Here is a 15181-nt window from a genome sequence, read left to right on the forward strand (position 1 = left end):
TCGGAATCTACTACAGGTCTTTCAGGGAACGATCAAGGCGTAGACTGTTTGGGACATTAATCCCATGGAGGAAAGTGCGCATGGTGACTGTTGTATTTAATCCCGACGCAATTTCTGTGTTTCATCAGCACTCTGATACTCCACAGATTACAGAATGCCTCCAGATGTGCATCGGAATCTACTACTGGTATTCCAGGGAACGATCAAGCCGTAGACTGTTTGAGAAATTGCTCCCATGGAGGAAAGTGCGCATGGTAAATGTTGTATTCAATCCCGATGCAATTTCTGTGTTTCATCAACACTCTGATAGTCCACAGATTACAGAATGCCTCCCGATGTGCATCGGAAACAACTACTGGTCTTCCAGAGAACGATCAAACCGTAGACTGTTTGGGACATTACTCCCATGGAGGAAAGTGCGCATGGCGACTGTTGTCTTCAATCCCGGTGCAATTTCTGTGTTTCATCAACACTCTGATAGTCCACAGATTACAGAATGCCAACAGATGTTAATCGGAAACTACTACTGGTCTTCCAGGGAACGATCAAAGCGTAGACTGTTTGAGACATTACTCCCATGGAGGAAAGTGCGCATGGTGACTGTTGTATTCAATCCCGATGCAATTTCTGTGTTTCATCAACACTCTGATAGTCAACAGATTACAGAAAGCCTCCAGATGTGCATCGGAAACTACTACTGGTCCTCCAGGGAACGATCAAAGCGTAGACTGTTAGAGACATTACTCCCATAGAGGAAAGTGCGCATAGTGACTGTTGTATTCAATCCAGATGCAATTTCTGTGTTTCATCAACACTCTGATAGTCCACAGATTACAGAATGCCTCCAGATGTGCATCGGAAGCTTCTACTGGTCTTCCAGGGAACGATCAAAGCGTAGACTGTTTGAGACATTACTCCCATTAAGGAAAGTTCGCATGGTGACTGTTGTATTCAATCCCGATGCAATTTCTGTGTTTCATCAACACTCTGATAGTCCACAGAGTACAGAATGCCTCCAGATATGCATCGGAAACTACTACTGGTCTTCCCGGGAACGATCAAAGTGTTGACTCTTTCAGACATTACTCCCATGGAAGAAAGTGCGCATGGTGACTGTTGTATTCAATTTCGATGCAATTTCTGTGTTTCATCAACACTCTGATAGTCCACAGATTACAGAATGCCTCCAGATGTGCATCGGAAACTACTACTGGTCTTCCAGGGAACGATCAAAGCGTAGACTGTTTCAGACATTACTCCCATGGAAGAAAGTGCGCATGGTGACTGTTGTATTCAATCCCGATGCAGTTTCTGTGTTTCATGAACCCTCTGATAGTCCACAGATTTCAGAATGCCTCCAGATGTTTATCGGAAACTACTACTGGTCTTCCAGGGAACGATCAAAGCATAGACTGTTTGGGACATTACTCCCACGGAGGAATGTGCGGATGGTTTTTGTTGTATTCAACCCCGATGCAATTTCTGTGTTTCATCAACACTCTGATAGTCCACAGATTACAGAATGCCACCAGATGTGCATCGGAAACTACTACTGGTCTTCCAGGGAACGATCAAAGCGTGGACTGTTTGAGACATACCTCCCGTGGAGGAAAGTGGGCATGGTGACTGTTGTATTATATCCTGATGCAATTTCTGTGTTTCATCAACACTCTGATAGTCCACAGATTACAGAATGCCACCAGTTGTGCATCGGTAACTACTACTGGTCTTCCAGGGAACGATCAAAGCGTAGACTGTTTGAGAATTACTCGAATGGAGGAAAATGCGCATGGTGAGTGTTGTATTCAATCCCGATGCAATTTCTGTGTTTCATCAAAACTCTGATAGTCCACAGATTACAGAAAGCCTCCAGATGTGCATCGGAAACTACTACTGGTCTTCCAGGGAATGATCAAAGCGTAGAATTTTAGAGACTTTACTCCCATGGAGGAAAGTGCGCATGGTAACTGTTGTATTCATTCCCGATGCAATTTCTGTGTTTCATCAACACTCTGATAGTCCACAGATTACAGAATGCCTCCAGATGTGCATCGGAAACTACTACTGGTCTTCCAGGGAACGATCAAAGCGTAGACTGTTTGAGACATTATTCCCATGGAGGAAAGTGCGCATGGTGACTGTTGTAATCAATCCCGATGCAATTTCTGTGTTTCATCAACACTCTGATAGTCCACAGATTACAGAAAGCCTCCAGATGTGCATCGGAAACTACTACTGGTCTTCCAGGGAACGATCAAAGCGTAGACTGTTAGAGACATTACTCCCATGGAGGAAAGTGCGCATGGTAAATGTTGAATTCAACCCGATGCAATTTCTGTGTTTCATCAACACTCGGATAGTCAACAGATTACAGAATGCCTAAAGATATGCATCGGAAACTACTACAGGTCTTTCAGGGAACGATCAAGGCGTAGACTGTTAGAGACATTACTCCCATGGTGGAAAGTGCGCATAGTGACTGTTGTATTCAATCCCGATGCAATATCTGTGTTTCATCAACACTCTGATAGTCCACAGATTACAGAATGCCTCCAGATGTGCGTCGGAAGCTTCTACTGGTCTTCCAGGGAACGATCAAAGGGTAGACTGTTTGAGACATTACTCCCATTAAGGAAAGTTCGCATGGTGACTGTTGTATTCAATCCGGATGCAATTTTTGTGTTTCTTCAGCACTCTGATAGTCCACAGATTACAAAATGCCTCCAGATGTGCATCGGAAACTACTACTGGTCTTCCAGGGAACGAACAAAGCGTAGACTGTTTGAGATATTACTTTTATGGAGGAATGTGCGCATGGTGACTGTTGTATTCAGTCCCGATGCTGTTTCTGTGTTTCATCAACACTCTGATAGTCCACAGATTACAGAGTGCCTCCAGATGTGCATCGGAAACTACTACTGGTCTTTCAGGGAACGATCAAAGCGTAAACTCTTTGAGAAATTACTCCCATGGAGAAAAGTGCGCATGGTAACTGTTGTGTTCAATCCCGTTTCATTTCTGTGTTTCATCAACACTCTGATAGTCCACAGGTTACAGAATGCCTCCAGATGTGCATCGGAAGCTTCTACTGGTCTTCCAGGGAACGATCAAAGCGTAGACTCTTTGAGACATTACTCCCATTAAGGAAAGTTCGCATGGTGACTGTTGTATTCAATCCCGATGCAATTTCTGTGTTTCCTCAACACTCTGATAGTCCACAGGTTACAGAATGCCACCAGATGTGCATCGGAAACTACTACTGGTCTTCCAGGGAACGATCAAAGCGTCGACTTCTAATAATTACCGGGTATGCAGCCGGATCCCGTCGACATTCTGCCACGATATTTCGGCCCAGAGACGTCCGGCCATCATCAGGTGAGTACACAACTACTGAAGAGCCCAGGTGCAGTCGCGGTATTTATAACGATTCTCGCGCACGTGTTGACGTGCGCGGCATAGCCGAGTTGTACGTGCTGCCCTCGGTGGTGAAAGTAAAAGATCATCTAGTCATTGAGTATCGAATGACGCTGTCTATTCCGCTGTGAATGTATAACTTTAATAACAGGATTCCAAGTTTTATCCAGTTGAAAGCCGTTGTCACGATTTATAAGATTATCGGCAAGACGTATTTCCACTGATTCCTTGATTACGGAATCCCAAAATCCGGAAACCGGAGCTAAAATTTTTGTTCCATTGTATTCCATTGAATGTCCCAATGAAATACAGTGCTCTGCTACTGCCGATTTTGACGGTTGCCGCAGACGGGTGTATCTTTCATGTTCCGTACACCGTTCATGGACAGTTCTTGTCGTCTGGCCAATATATGCAGAGCCACATTCACAGGGAATTTTGTAGACGCCTGCTTTCTTCAGTTGTAAATCGTCTTTAACGGATCCAACCAGGGCCCGGTTCTTTGCTGGTGGACGGAAGATAACCTTGATTTTATTCTTCTTCAGTAATCGGCCTATTTTCGACGACACATTCCCGGCGTATGGAAGAAACGCAGTTGATTTAAAGTCGTCATCAGCGTCCTCAGTGCGCTGCTTCTTGTTATGACAGTTGCGCATGGCCTTTCTTATATGGCGTGAAGTGTAGCCATTCTCTTTAAAAACCTTCTCCAAGTGTTCTAATTCTGCGTGGAGGTTTTCATCGTCCGATATTACATGCGCTCGATGTATTAAGGTACTGAGAACGCCGGCTGTTTGCGCTGGGTGGTGGCAGCTTGACGCCTGGAGATACAGATCTGTGTGAGTCGGTTTCCTGTACACAGAATGTCCTAATGACCCATCATTTTTACGGCATACTAGCACGTCTAGAAATGGTAAAGTGCCATCTTTTTCAACATCAAATTCACGATGGAGATTGAAAAAGATGGCACTTTACCATTTCTAGACGTGCTAGTATGCCGTAAAAATGATGGGTCATTAGGACATTCTGTGTACAGGAAACCGACTCACACAGATCTGTATCTCCAGGCGTCAAGCTGCCACCACCCAGCACAAACAGCCGGCGTTCTCAGTACCTTAATACATCGAGCGCATGTAATATCGGACGATGAAAACCTCCACGCAGAATTAGAACACTTGGAGAAGGTTTTTAAAGAGAATGGCTACACTTCACGCCATATAAGAAAGGCCATGCGCAACTGTCATAACAAGAAGCAGCGCACTGAGGACGCTGATGACGACTTTAAATCAACTGCGTTTCTTCCATACGCCGGGAATGTGTCGTCGAAAATAGGCCGATTACTGAAGAAGAATAAAATCAAGGTTATCTTCCGTCCACCAGCAAAGAACCGGGCCCTGGTTGGATCCGTTAAAGACGATTTACAACTGAAGAAAGCAGGCGTCTACAAAATTCCCTGTGAATGTGGCTCTGCATATATTGGCCAGACGACAAGAACTGTCCATGAACGGTGTACGGAACATGAAAGATACACCCGTCTGCGGCAACCGTCAAAATCGGCAGTAGCAGAGCACTGTATTTCATTGGGACATTCAATGGAATACAATGGAACAAAAATTTTAGCTCCGGTTTCCGGATTTTGGGATTCCGTAATCAAGGAATCAGTGGAAATACGTCTTGCCGATAATCTTATAAATCGTGACAACGGCTTTCAACTGGATAAAACTTGGAATCCTGTTATTAAAGTTATACATTCACAGCGGAATAGACAGCGTCATTCGATACTCAATGACTAGATGATCTTTTACTTTCACCACCGAGGGCAGCACGTACAACTCGGCTATGCCGCGCACGTCAACACGTGCGCGAGAATCGTTATAAATACCGCGACTGCACCTGGGCTCTTCAGTAGTTGTGTACTCACCTGATGATGGCCGGACGTCTCTGGGCCGAAATATCGTGGCAGAATGTCGACGGGATCCGGCTGCATACCCGGAAATTATTAGAAGAACAAATACGCCGGGAAAATTTCAGAAGTCACAAAGCGTCGACTGTTTGAGACATACCTCACGATTAGGAAAGTGCGCATGGTGACTGTTGTATTCAATCCCGAAGCGATCTCTGTGTTTCATCAAAACTCTGATAGTCCACAGATTACAGAATGCTACCAGTTGTGCATCGGAAACTACTACTCGTCTTCCAGGGAACGATCAAAACGTAGACTGTTTGAGAATTTCTCCCATGGAGGAAAGTGAGCATGGTGACTGTTGTACTCAATCCCGATGCAATATCTGTGTTTCATCAACCCTCTGATAGTCCACAGATTTCAGAATGCCTCCAGATGTTTATCGGAAACTACTACTGGTCTTCCAGGGAACGATCAAAGCATAGACTGTTTGGGACATTACTCCCACGGAGGAATGTGCGGATGGTGACTGTTGTACTCAACCCCGATGCAATTTCTGTGTTTCATCAACACTCTGATAGTCCACAGATTACAGAATACCACCAGATGTGCATCGGAAACTACTACTGGTCTTCCAGGGAACGATCAAAGCGTCGACTGTTTGCGACATACCTCCTGTGAAGGAAAGTGCGCATGGTGACTGTTGTAGTCAATCCCGATGCAATTTCTGTGTTTCATCAACACTCTGATAGTCCACAGATTACAGAAAGCCTCCAGATGTGCATCGGAAACTACTACTGGTCTTCCAGGGAACGATCAAAGCGTATACTGTTTCAGACATTACTCCCATGGAAGAAAGTGCGCATGGTGACTGTTGTATTCAATCCCGATGCAGTTTCTGTGTTTCATCAACCCTCTGATAGTCCACAGATTTCAGAATGCCTCCAGATGTTTATCGGAAACTACTACTGGTCTTCCAGGGAACGATCAAAGCATAGACTGTTTGGGACATTACTCCCACGGAGGAATGTGCGGATGGTGACTGTTGTATTCAACCCCGATGCAATTTCTGTGTTTCATCAACACTCTGATAGTCCACAGATTACAGAATGCCACCAGATGTGCATCGGAAACTACTACTGGTCTTCCAGGGAACGATCAAAGCGTGGACTGTTTGAGACATACCTCCCGTGGAGGAAAGTGGGCATGGTGACTGTTGTATTATATCTCGATGCAATTTCTGTGTTTCATCAACACTCTGATAGTCCACAGATTACAGAATGCCACCAGTTGTGCATCGGTAACTTCTACTGGTCTTCCAGGGAACGATCAAAGCGTAGACTGTTTGAGAATTACTCGAATGGAGGAAAGTGCGCATGGTGACTGTTGTATTCAATCCCGATGCAATTTCTGTGTTTCATCAACACTCTGATAGTCCACAGATTACAGAAAGCCTCCAGATGTGCATCGGATACTACTACTGGTCTTCCAGGGAATGATCAAAGCGTAGACTGTTTGAGACATTATTCCCATGGAGGAAAGTGCGCATGGTGGCTGTTGTATTCAATCCCGATGCAATTTCTGTGTTTCATCAACACTCTGATAGTCCACAGATTACAGAATGCCTCCAGATGTGCATCGGAAACTACTACTGGTGTTTCAGGGAACGATGAAAGCGTAGACTGTTTGGGATGTTACTCCCATGGAGGAAAGTGCGCATGGTGACTGTTGCATTCAATCCCGATGCAATTTCTGTGTTTCATCAACACTCTGATACTCCACAGATTACAGAATGCGTCCAGATGTGCATCGAAAACTACTACTGGTCTTCCAGGGAACGATCAAAGGGTAGACTTTTAGAGACATTACTCCCATCTCCCATGGAGGAAAGTGCGCATGGTGACTGTTGTATTCAATCCCGATGCAATTTCTGTGTTTCATCAACACTCTGATAATCCACAGTTTGCGGAAAGCCTCGAGATGTGCATCGGTAACTACTACTGGTCCTCCAGGGAACGATCAAAGCGTAGACTGTTAGAGACACTACTCCCATGGTGGAAAGTGTGCATAGTGACTGTTGTATTCAATCCCGATGCAATTTCTGTTTTTCATCAACACTCTGATAGTCCACAGATTACAGAATGCCTCCAGATGTGCATCGGAAGCTTCTACTGGTCTTCCAGGGAACGATCAAAGCGTAGACTGTTTGAGACATTTCTCCCATTAAGGAAAGTTCGCATGGTGACTGTTGTATTCAATCCGGATGCAATTTCTGTGTTTCCTCAGCACTCTGATAGTCCACAGATTACAAAATGCCTCCAGATGTGCATCGGAAACTACTACTGGTCTTCCAGGGAACGAACAAAGCGTAGACTGTTTGAGATATTACTTCTATGGAGGAATGTGCGCATGGTGACTGTTGTATTCAATCCCGATGCTATTTCTGTGTTTCATCAACACTCTGATAGTCCACAGATTACAGAGTGAATCCAGATGTGCATCGGAAACTACTACTGGTCTTTCAGGGAACGATCAAAGCGTAAACTATTTGAGAAATTACTCCCATGGAGAAAAGTGCGCATGGTAACTGTTGTGTTCAATCCCGTTCCATTTCTGTGTTCCATCAACACTCTGATAGTCCACAGATTACAGAATGCCACGAGATGTGCATCGGAAACTACTACTGGTCTTCCAGGGAACGATCAAAGCGTAGACTGTTTGAGAATTACTCGAATGGAGGAAAGTGCGCATGGAGACTGTTTTATTCAATCCCGATGCAATTTCTGTGTTTCATCAACACTCTGATAGTCCACAGATTACAGAATGCGTCCAGATGTGCATCGAAAACTACTACTGGTCTTCCAGGGAACGATCAAAGCGTAGACTTTTAGAGGCATTACTCCCATGGAGGAAAGTGCGCATGGTGACTGTTGTATTCAATCCCGATGCAATTTCTGTGTTTCATCAACACTCTGATAATCCACAGTTTACGAAAAGCCTCCAGATGTGCATCGGAAGCTACTACTGGTCCTCCAGGGAACGATCAAAGCGTAGACTATTAGAGTTATTACTCACATGGTGGAAAGTGCGCATAAAGACTGTTGTATACAATCCCGATGCAATTTCTGTGTTTCATCAACACTCTGATAGTCCACAGATTACAGAATGCCTCCAGATGTGCATCGGAAGCTTCTACTGGTCTTCCAGGGAACGATCAAAGCGTAGACTGTTTGAGACATTACTCCCATTAAGGAAAGTTCGCATGGTGACTGTTGTATTCAATCCCGTTGCAATTTCTGTGTTTCATCAGCACTCTGATAGTCCACAGATTACAAAATGCCTCCAGATGTGCATCGGAAACTACTACTGGTCTTCCAGGGAACGAACAAAGCGTAGACTGTTTGAGATATTACTTTTATGGTGGAATGTGCGCATGGTGACTGTTGTATTCAATCCCGATGCTATTTCTGTGTTTCATCAACACTCTGATAGTCCACAGATTACAGAATGCCTCCAGATGTGGATCGGAAACTACTACTGGTCTTTCAGGGAACGATCAAAGCGTAAACTCTTTGAGAAATTACTCCCATGGAGAAAAGTGCGCATGGTAACTGTTGTGTTCAATCCCGTTGCATTTCTGTGTTTCATCAACACTCTGATAGTCCACAGATTACAGAATGCCACGAGATGTGCATCGGAAACTACTACTGGTCTTCCAGGGAACGATCAAAGCGTCGACTGTTTGAGACATACCTCCCGTGGAGGAAAGTGCGCTTGGTGACTGTTGTATTCAATCCCGATGCAATTTCTGTGTTTTATCAACACTCTGATAGTTCACAAACTAGAGAATGCCTCCGGATGAAAATCCGAAACTACTACTGGTCTTCCAGGGAACGATCACAGCGTAGACTGTTTGGGACATTACTGCCATGGAGGAAAGTGCGCATGGTGACTGTTGTATTCAATCCCGATGCAATTTCTGTGTTTCATCAACCCTCTGATAGTCCACAGATTACAGGATGCCTCCAGATGTGCAATTGAAACTACTACTGGTCTTCCAGGGAACGATCAAAGCGTAGACTGTTTGAGAATTACTCGAATGGAGGAAAGTGCGCATGGTGACTGTTGTATTCAATCCCGATGCAATTTCTGTGTTTCATCAACACTCTGATAGTCCACAGATTACAGAATGCGTCCAGATGTGCATCGAAAACTACTACTGGTCTTCCAGGGAACGATCAAAGCGTAGACATTTAGAGGCATTACTCCCATGGAGGAAAGTGCGCATGGTGACTGTTGTATTCAATCCCGATGCAATTTCTGTGTTTCATCAACACTCTGATAATCCACAGTTTACGGAAAGCCTCCAGATGTGCATCGGAAACTACTACTGGTCCTCCAGGGACGATCAAAGCGTAGACTATTAGAGAGATTACTCACATGGTGGAAAGTGCGCATAAAGACTGTTGTATACAATCCCGATGCAATTTCTGTCTTTCATCAACACTCTGATAGTCCACAGATTACAGAATGCCTCCAGATGTGCATCGGAAGCTTCTACTGGTCTTCCAGGGAACGATCAAAGCGTAGACTGTTTGAGACATTACTCCCATTAAGGAAAGTTCGCATGGTGACTGTTGTATTCAATCCCGATGCTATTTCTGTGTTTCATCAACACTCTGATAGTCCACAGATTACAGAATGCCTCCAGATGTGGATCGGAAACTACTACTGGTCTTTCAGGGAACGATCAAAGCGTAAACTCTTTGAGAAATTACTCCCATGGAGAAAAGTGCGCATGGTAACTGTTGTGTTCAATCCCGTTGCATTTCTGTGTTTCATCAACACTCTGATAGTCCACAGATTACAGAATGCCACGAGATGTGCATCGGAAACTACTACTGGTCTTCCAGGGAACGATCAAAGCGTCGACTGTTTGAGACATACCTCCCGTGGAGGAAAGTGCGCTTGGTGACTGTTGTATTCAATCCCGATGCAATTTCTGTGTTTTATCAACACTCTGATAGTTCACAAACTAGAGAATGCCTCCGGATGAAAATCCGAAACTACTACTGGTCTTCCAGGGAACGATCACAGCGTAGACTGTTTGGGACATTACTGCCATGGAGGAAAGTGCGCATGGTGACTGTTGTATTCAATCCCGATGCAATTTCTGTGTTTCATCAACCCTCTGATAGTCCACAGATTACAGGATGCCTCCAGATGTGCAATTGAAACTACTACTGGTCTTCCAGGGAACGATCAAAGCGTAGACTGTTTGAGAATTACTCGAATGGAGGAAAGTGCGCATGGTGACTGTTGTATTCAATCCCGATGCAATTTCTGTGTTTCATCAACACTCTGATAGTCCACAGATTACAGAATGCGTCCAGATGTGCATCGAAAACTACTACTGGTCTTCCAGGGAACGATCAAAGCGTAGACATTTAGAGGCATTACTCCCATGGAGGAAAGTGCGCATGGTGACTGTTGTATTCAATCCCGATGCAATTTCTGTGTTTCATCAACACTCTGATAATCCACAGTTTACGGAAAGCCTCCAGATGTGCATCGGAAACTACTACTGGTCCTCCAGGGATGATCAAAGCGTAGACTATTAGAGAGATTACTCACATGGTGGAAAGTGCGCATAAAGACTGTTGTATACAATCCCGATGCAATTTCTGTCTTTCATCAACACTCTGATAGTCCACAGATTACAGAATGCCTCCAGATGTGCATCGGAAGCTTCTACTGGTCTTCCAGGGAACGATCAAAGCGTAGACTGTTTGAGACATTACTCCCATTAAGGAAAGTTCGCATGGTGACTGTTGTATTCAATCCCGTTGCAATTTCTGTGTTTCATCAGCACTCTGATAGTCCACAGGTTACAGAATGCCACCAGATGTGCATCGGAAACTACTACTGGTCTTCCAGGGAACGATCAAAGCGTCGACTGTTTGAGACATACCTCACGATTAGGAAAGTTCGCATGGTGACTGTTGTATTCAATCCCGAAGCGATCTCTGTGTTTCATCAAAACTCTGATAGTCCACAGATTACAGAATGCTACCAGTTGTGCATCGGAAACTACTACTCGTCTTCCAGGGAACGATCACAGCGTAGACTGTTTGGGACATTACTGCCATGGAGGAAAGTGCGCATGGTGACTGTTGTATTCAATCCCGATGCAATTTCTGTGTTTCATCAACCCTCTGATAGTCCACAGATTACAGGATGCCTCCAGATGTGCAATTGAAACTACTACTGGTCTTCCAGGGAACGATCAAAGCGTAGACTGTTTGAGAATTACTCGAATGGAGGAAAGTGCGCATGGTGACTGTTCTATTCAATCCCGATGCAATTTCTGTGTTTCATCAACACTCTGATAGTCCACAGATTACAGAATGCTTCCAGATGTGCATCGAAAACTACTACTGGTCTTCCAGGGAACGATCAAAGCGTAGACTTTTAGAGGCATTACTCCCATGGAGGAAAGTGCGCATGGTGACTGTTGTATTCAATCCCGATGCAATTTCTGTGTTTCATCAACACTCTGATAATCCACAGTTTACGGAAAGCCTCCAGATGTGCATCGGAAACTACTACTGGTCCTCCAGGGACGATCAAAGCGTAGACTATTAGAGAGATTACTCACATGGTGGAAAGTGCGCATAAAGACTGTTGTATACAATCCCGATGCAATTTCTGTGTTTCATCAACACTCTGATAGTCCACAGATTACAGAATGCCACGAGATGTGCATCGGAAACTACTACTGGTCTTCCAGGGAACGATCAAAGCGTAGACTGTTTCAGACATTACTCCCATGCAGGAAAGTGCGGATGGTGACTGTTGTATTCAATCCCGATGCAATTTCTGTGTTTCCTCAACACTCTGATAGTCCACAGGTTACAGAATGCCACCAGATGTGCATCGGAAACTACTACTGGTCTTCCAGGGAACGATCAAAGCGTCGACTGTTTGAGACATACCTCACGATTAGGAAAGTGCGCATGGTGACTGTTGTATTCAATCCCGAAGCGATCTCTGTGTTTCATCAAAACTCTGATAGTCCACAGATTACAGAATGCTACCAGTTGTGCATCGGAAACTACTACTCGTCTTCCAGGGAACGATCAAAACGTAGACTGTTTGAGAATTTCTCCCATGGAGGAAAGTGAGCATGGTGACTGTTGTACTCAATCCCGATGCAATATCTGTGTTTCATCAACCCTCTGATAGTCCACAGATTTCAGAATGCCTCCAGATGTTTATCGGAAACTACTACTGGTCTTCCAGGGAACGATCAAAGCATAGACTGTTTGGGACATTACTCCCACGGAGGAATGTGCGGATGGTGACTGTTGTACTCAACCCCGATGCAATTTCTGTGTTTCATCAACACTCTGATAGTCCACAGATTACAGAATACCACCAGATGTGCATCGGAAACTACTACTGGTCTTCCAGGGAACGATCAAAGCGTCGACTGTTTGAGACATACCTCCTGTGAAGGAAAGTGCGCATGGTGACTGTTGTAGTCAATCCCGATGCAATTTCTGTGTTTCATCAACACTCTGATAGTCCACAGATTACAGAAAGCCTCCAGATGTGCATCGGAAACTACTACTGGTCTTCCAGGGAACGATCAAAGCGTATACTGTTTCAGACATTACTCCCATGGAAGAAAGTGCGCATGGTGACTGTTGTATTCAATCCCGATGCAGTTTCTGTGTTTCATCAACCCTCTGATAGTCCACAGATTTCAGAATGCCTCCAGATGTTTATCGGAAACTACTACTGGTCTTCCAGGGAACGATCAAAGCATAGACTGTTTGGGACATTACTCCCACGGAGGAATGTGCGGATGGTGACTGTTGTATTCAACCCCGATGCAATTTCTGTGTTTCATCAACACTCTGATAGTCCACAGATTACAGAATGCCACCAGATATGCATCGGAAACTACTACTGGTCTTCCAGGGAACGATCAAAGCGTGGACTGTTTGAGACATACCTCCCGTGGAGGAAAGTGGGCATGGTGACTGTTGTATTATATCTCGATGCAATTTCTGTGTTTCATCAACACTCTGATAGTCCACAGATTACAGAATGCCACCAGTTGTGCATCGGTAACTTCTACTGGTCTTCCAGGGAACGATCAAAGCGTAGACTGTTTGAGAATTACTCGAATGGAGGAAAGTGCGCATGGTGACTGTTGTATTCAATCACGATGCAATTTCTGTGTTTCATCAACACTCTGATAGTCCACAGATTACAGAAAGATTCCAGATGTGCATCGGATACTACTACTGGTCTTCCAGGGAATGATCAAAGCGTAGACTTTTAGAGACTTCACTCCCATGGAGGAAAGTGCGCATGGTAAATGTTGTATTCAATCCCGATGCAATTTCTGTGTTTCATCAACACTCTGATAGTCCACAGATTACAGAATGCCTCCAGATGTGCATCGGAAACTACTACTGGTCTTCCAGGGAATGATCAAAGCGTAGACTGTTTGAGACATTATTCCCATGGAGGAAAGTTCGCATGGTGGCTGTTGTATTCAATCCCGATGCAATTTCTGTGTTTCATCAACACTCTGATAGTCCACAGATTACAGAATGCCTCCAGATGTGCATCGGAAACTACTACTGGTGTTTCAGGGAACGATGAAAGCGTAGACTGTTTGGGATGTTACTCCCATGGAGGAAAGTGCGCATGGTGACTGTTGCATTCAATCCCGATGCAATTTCTGTGTTTCATCAACACTCTGATACTCCACAGATTACAGAATGCGTCCAGATGTGCATCGAAAACTACTACTGGTCTTCCAGGGAACGATCAAAGCGTAGACTTTTAGAGACATTACTCCCATCTCCCATGGAGGAAAGTGCGCATGGTGACTGTTGTATTCAATCCCGATGCAATTTCTGTGTTTCATCAACACTCTGATAATCCACAGTTTGCGGAAAGCCTCGAGATGTGCATCGGTAACTACTACTGGTCCTCCAGGGAACGATCAAAGCGTAGACTGTTAGAGACACTACTCCCATGGTGGAAAGTGCGCATAGTGACTGTTGTATTCAATCCCGATGCAATTTCTGTTTTTCATCAACACTCTGATAGTCCACAGATTACAGAATGCCTCCAGATGTGCATCGGAAGCTTCTACTGGTCTTCCAGGGAACGATCAAAGCGTAGACTGTTTGAGACATTTCTCCCATTAAGGAAAGTTCGCATGGTGACTGTTGTATTCAATCCGGATGCAATTTCTGTGTTTCCTCAGCACTCTGATAGTCCACAGATTACAAAATGCCTCCAGATGTGCATCGGAAACTACTACTGGTCTTCCAGGGAACGAACAAAGCGTAGACTGTTTGAGATATTACTTCTATGGAGGAATGTGCGCATGGTGACTGTTGTATTCAATCCCGATGCTATTTCTGTGTTTCATCAACACTCTGATAGTCCACAGATTACAGAGTGAATCCAGATGTGCATCGGAAACTACTACTGGTCTTTCAGGGAACGATCAAAGCGTAAACTATTTGAGAAATTACTCCCATGGAGAAAAGTGCGCATGGTAACTGTTGTGTTCAATCCCGTTCCATTTCTGTGTTCCATCAACACTCTGATAGTCCACAGATTACAGAATGCCACGAGATGTGCATCGGAAACTACTACTGGTCTTAAAGGGAACGATCAAAGCGTAGACTGTTTGAGAATTACTCGAATGGAGGAAAGTGCGAATGGTGACTGTTGTATTCAATCCCGATGCAATTTCTGTGTTTCATCAACACTCTGATAGTCCACAGATTACAGAATGCGTCCAGATGTGCATCGAAAACTACTACTGGTCTTCCT

The sequence above is a fragment of the Schistocerca gregaria genome, unplaced genomic scaffold, assembly GCF_023897955.1.
Source record: "Schistocerca gregaria isolate iqSchGreg1 unplaced genomic scaffold, iqSchGreg1.2 ptg000077l, whole genome shotgun sequence".
Classification (NCBI taxonomy): Eukaryota; Metazoa; Arthropoda; class Insecta; order Orthoptera; family Acrididae; genus Schistocerca; species Schistocerca gregaria.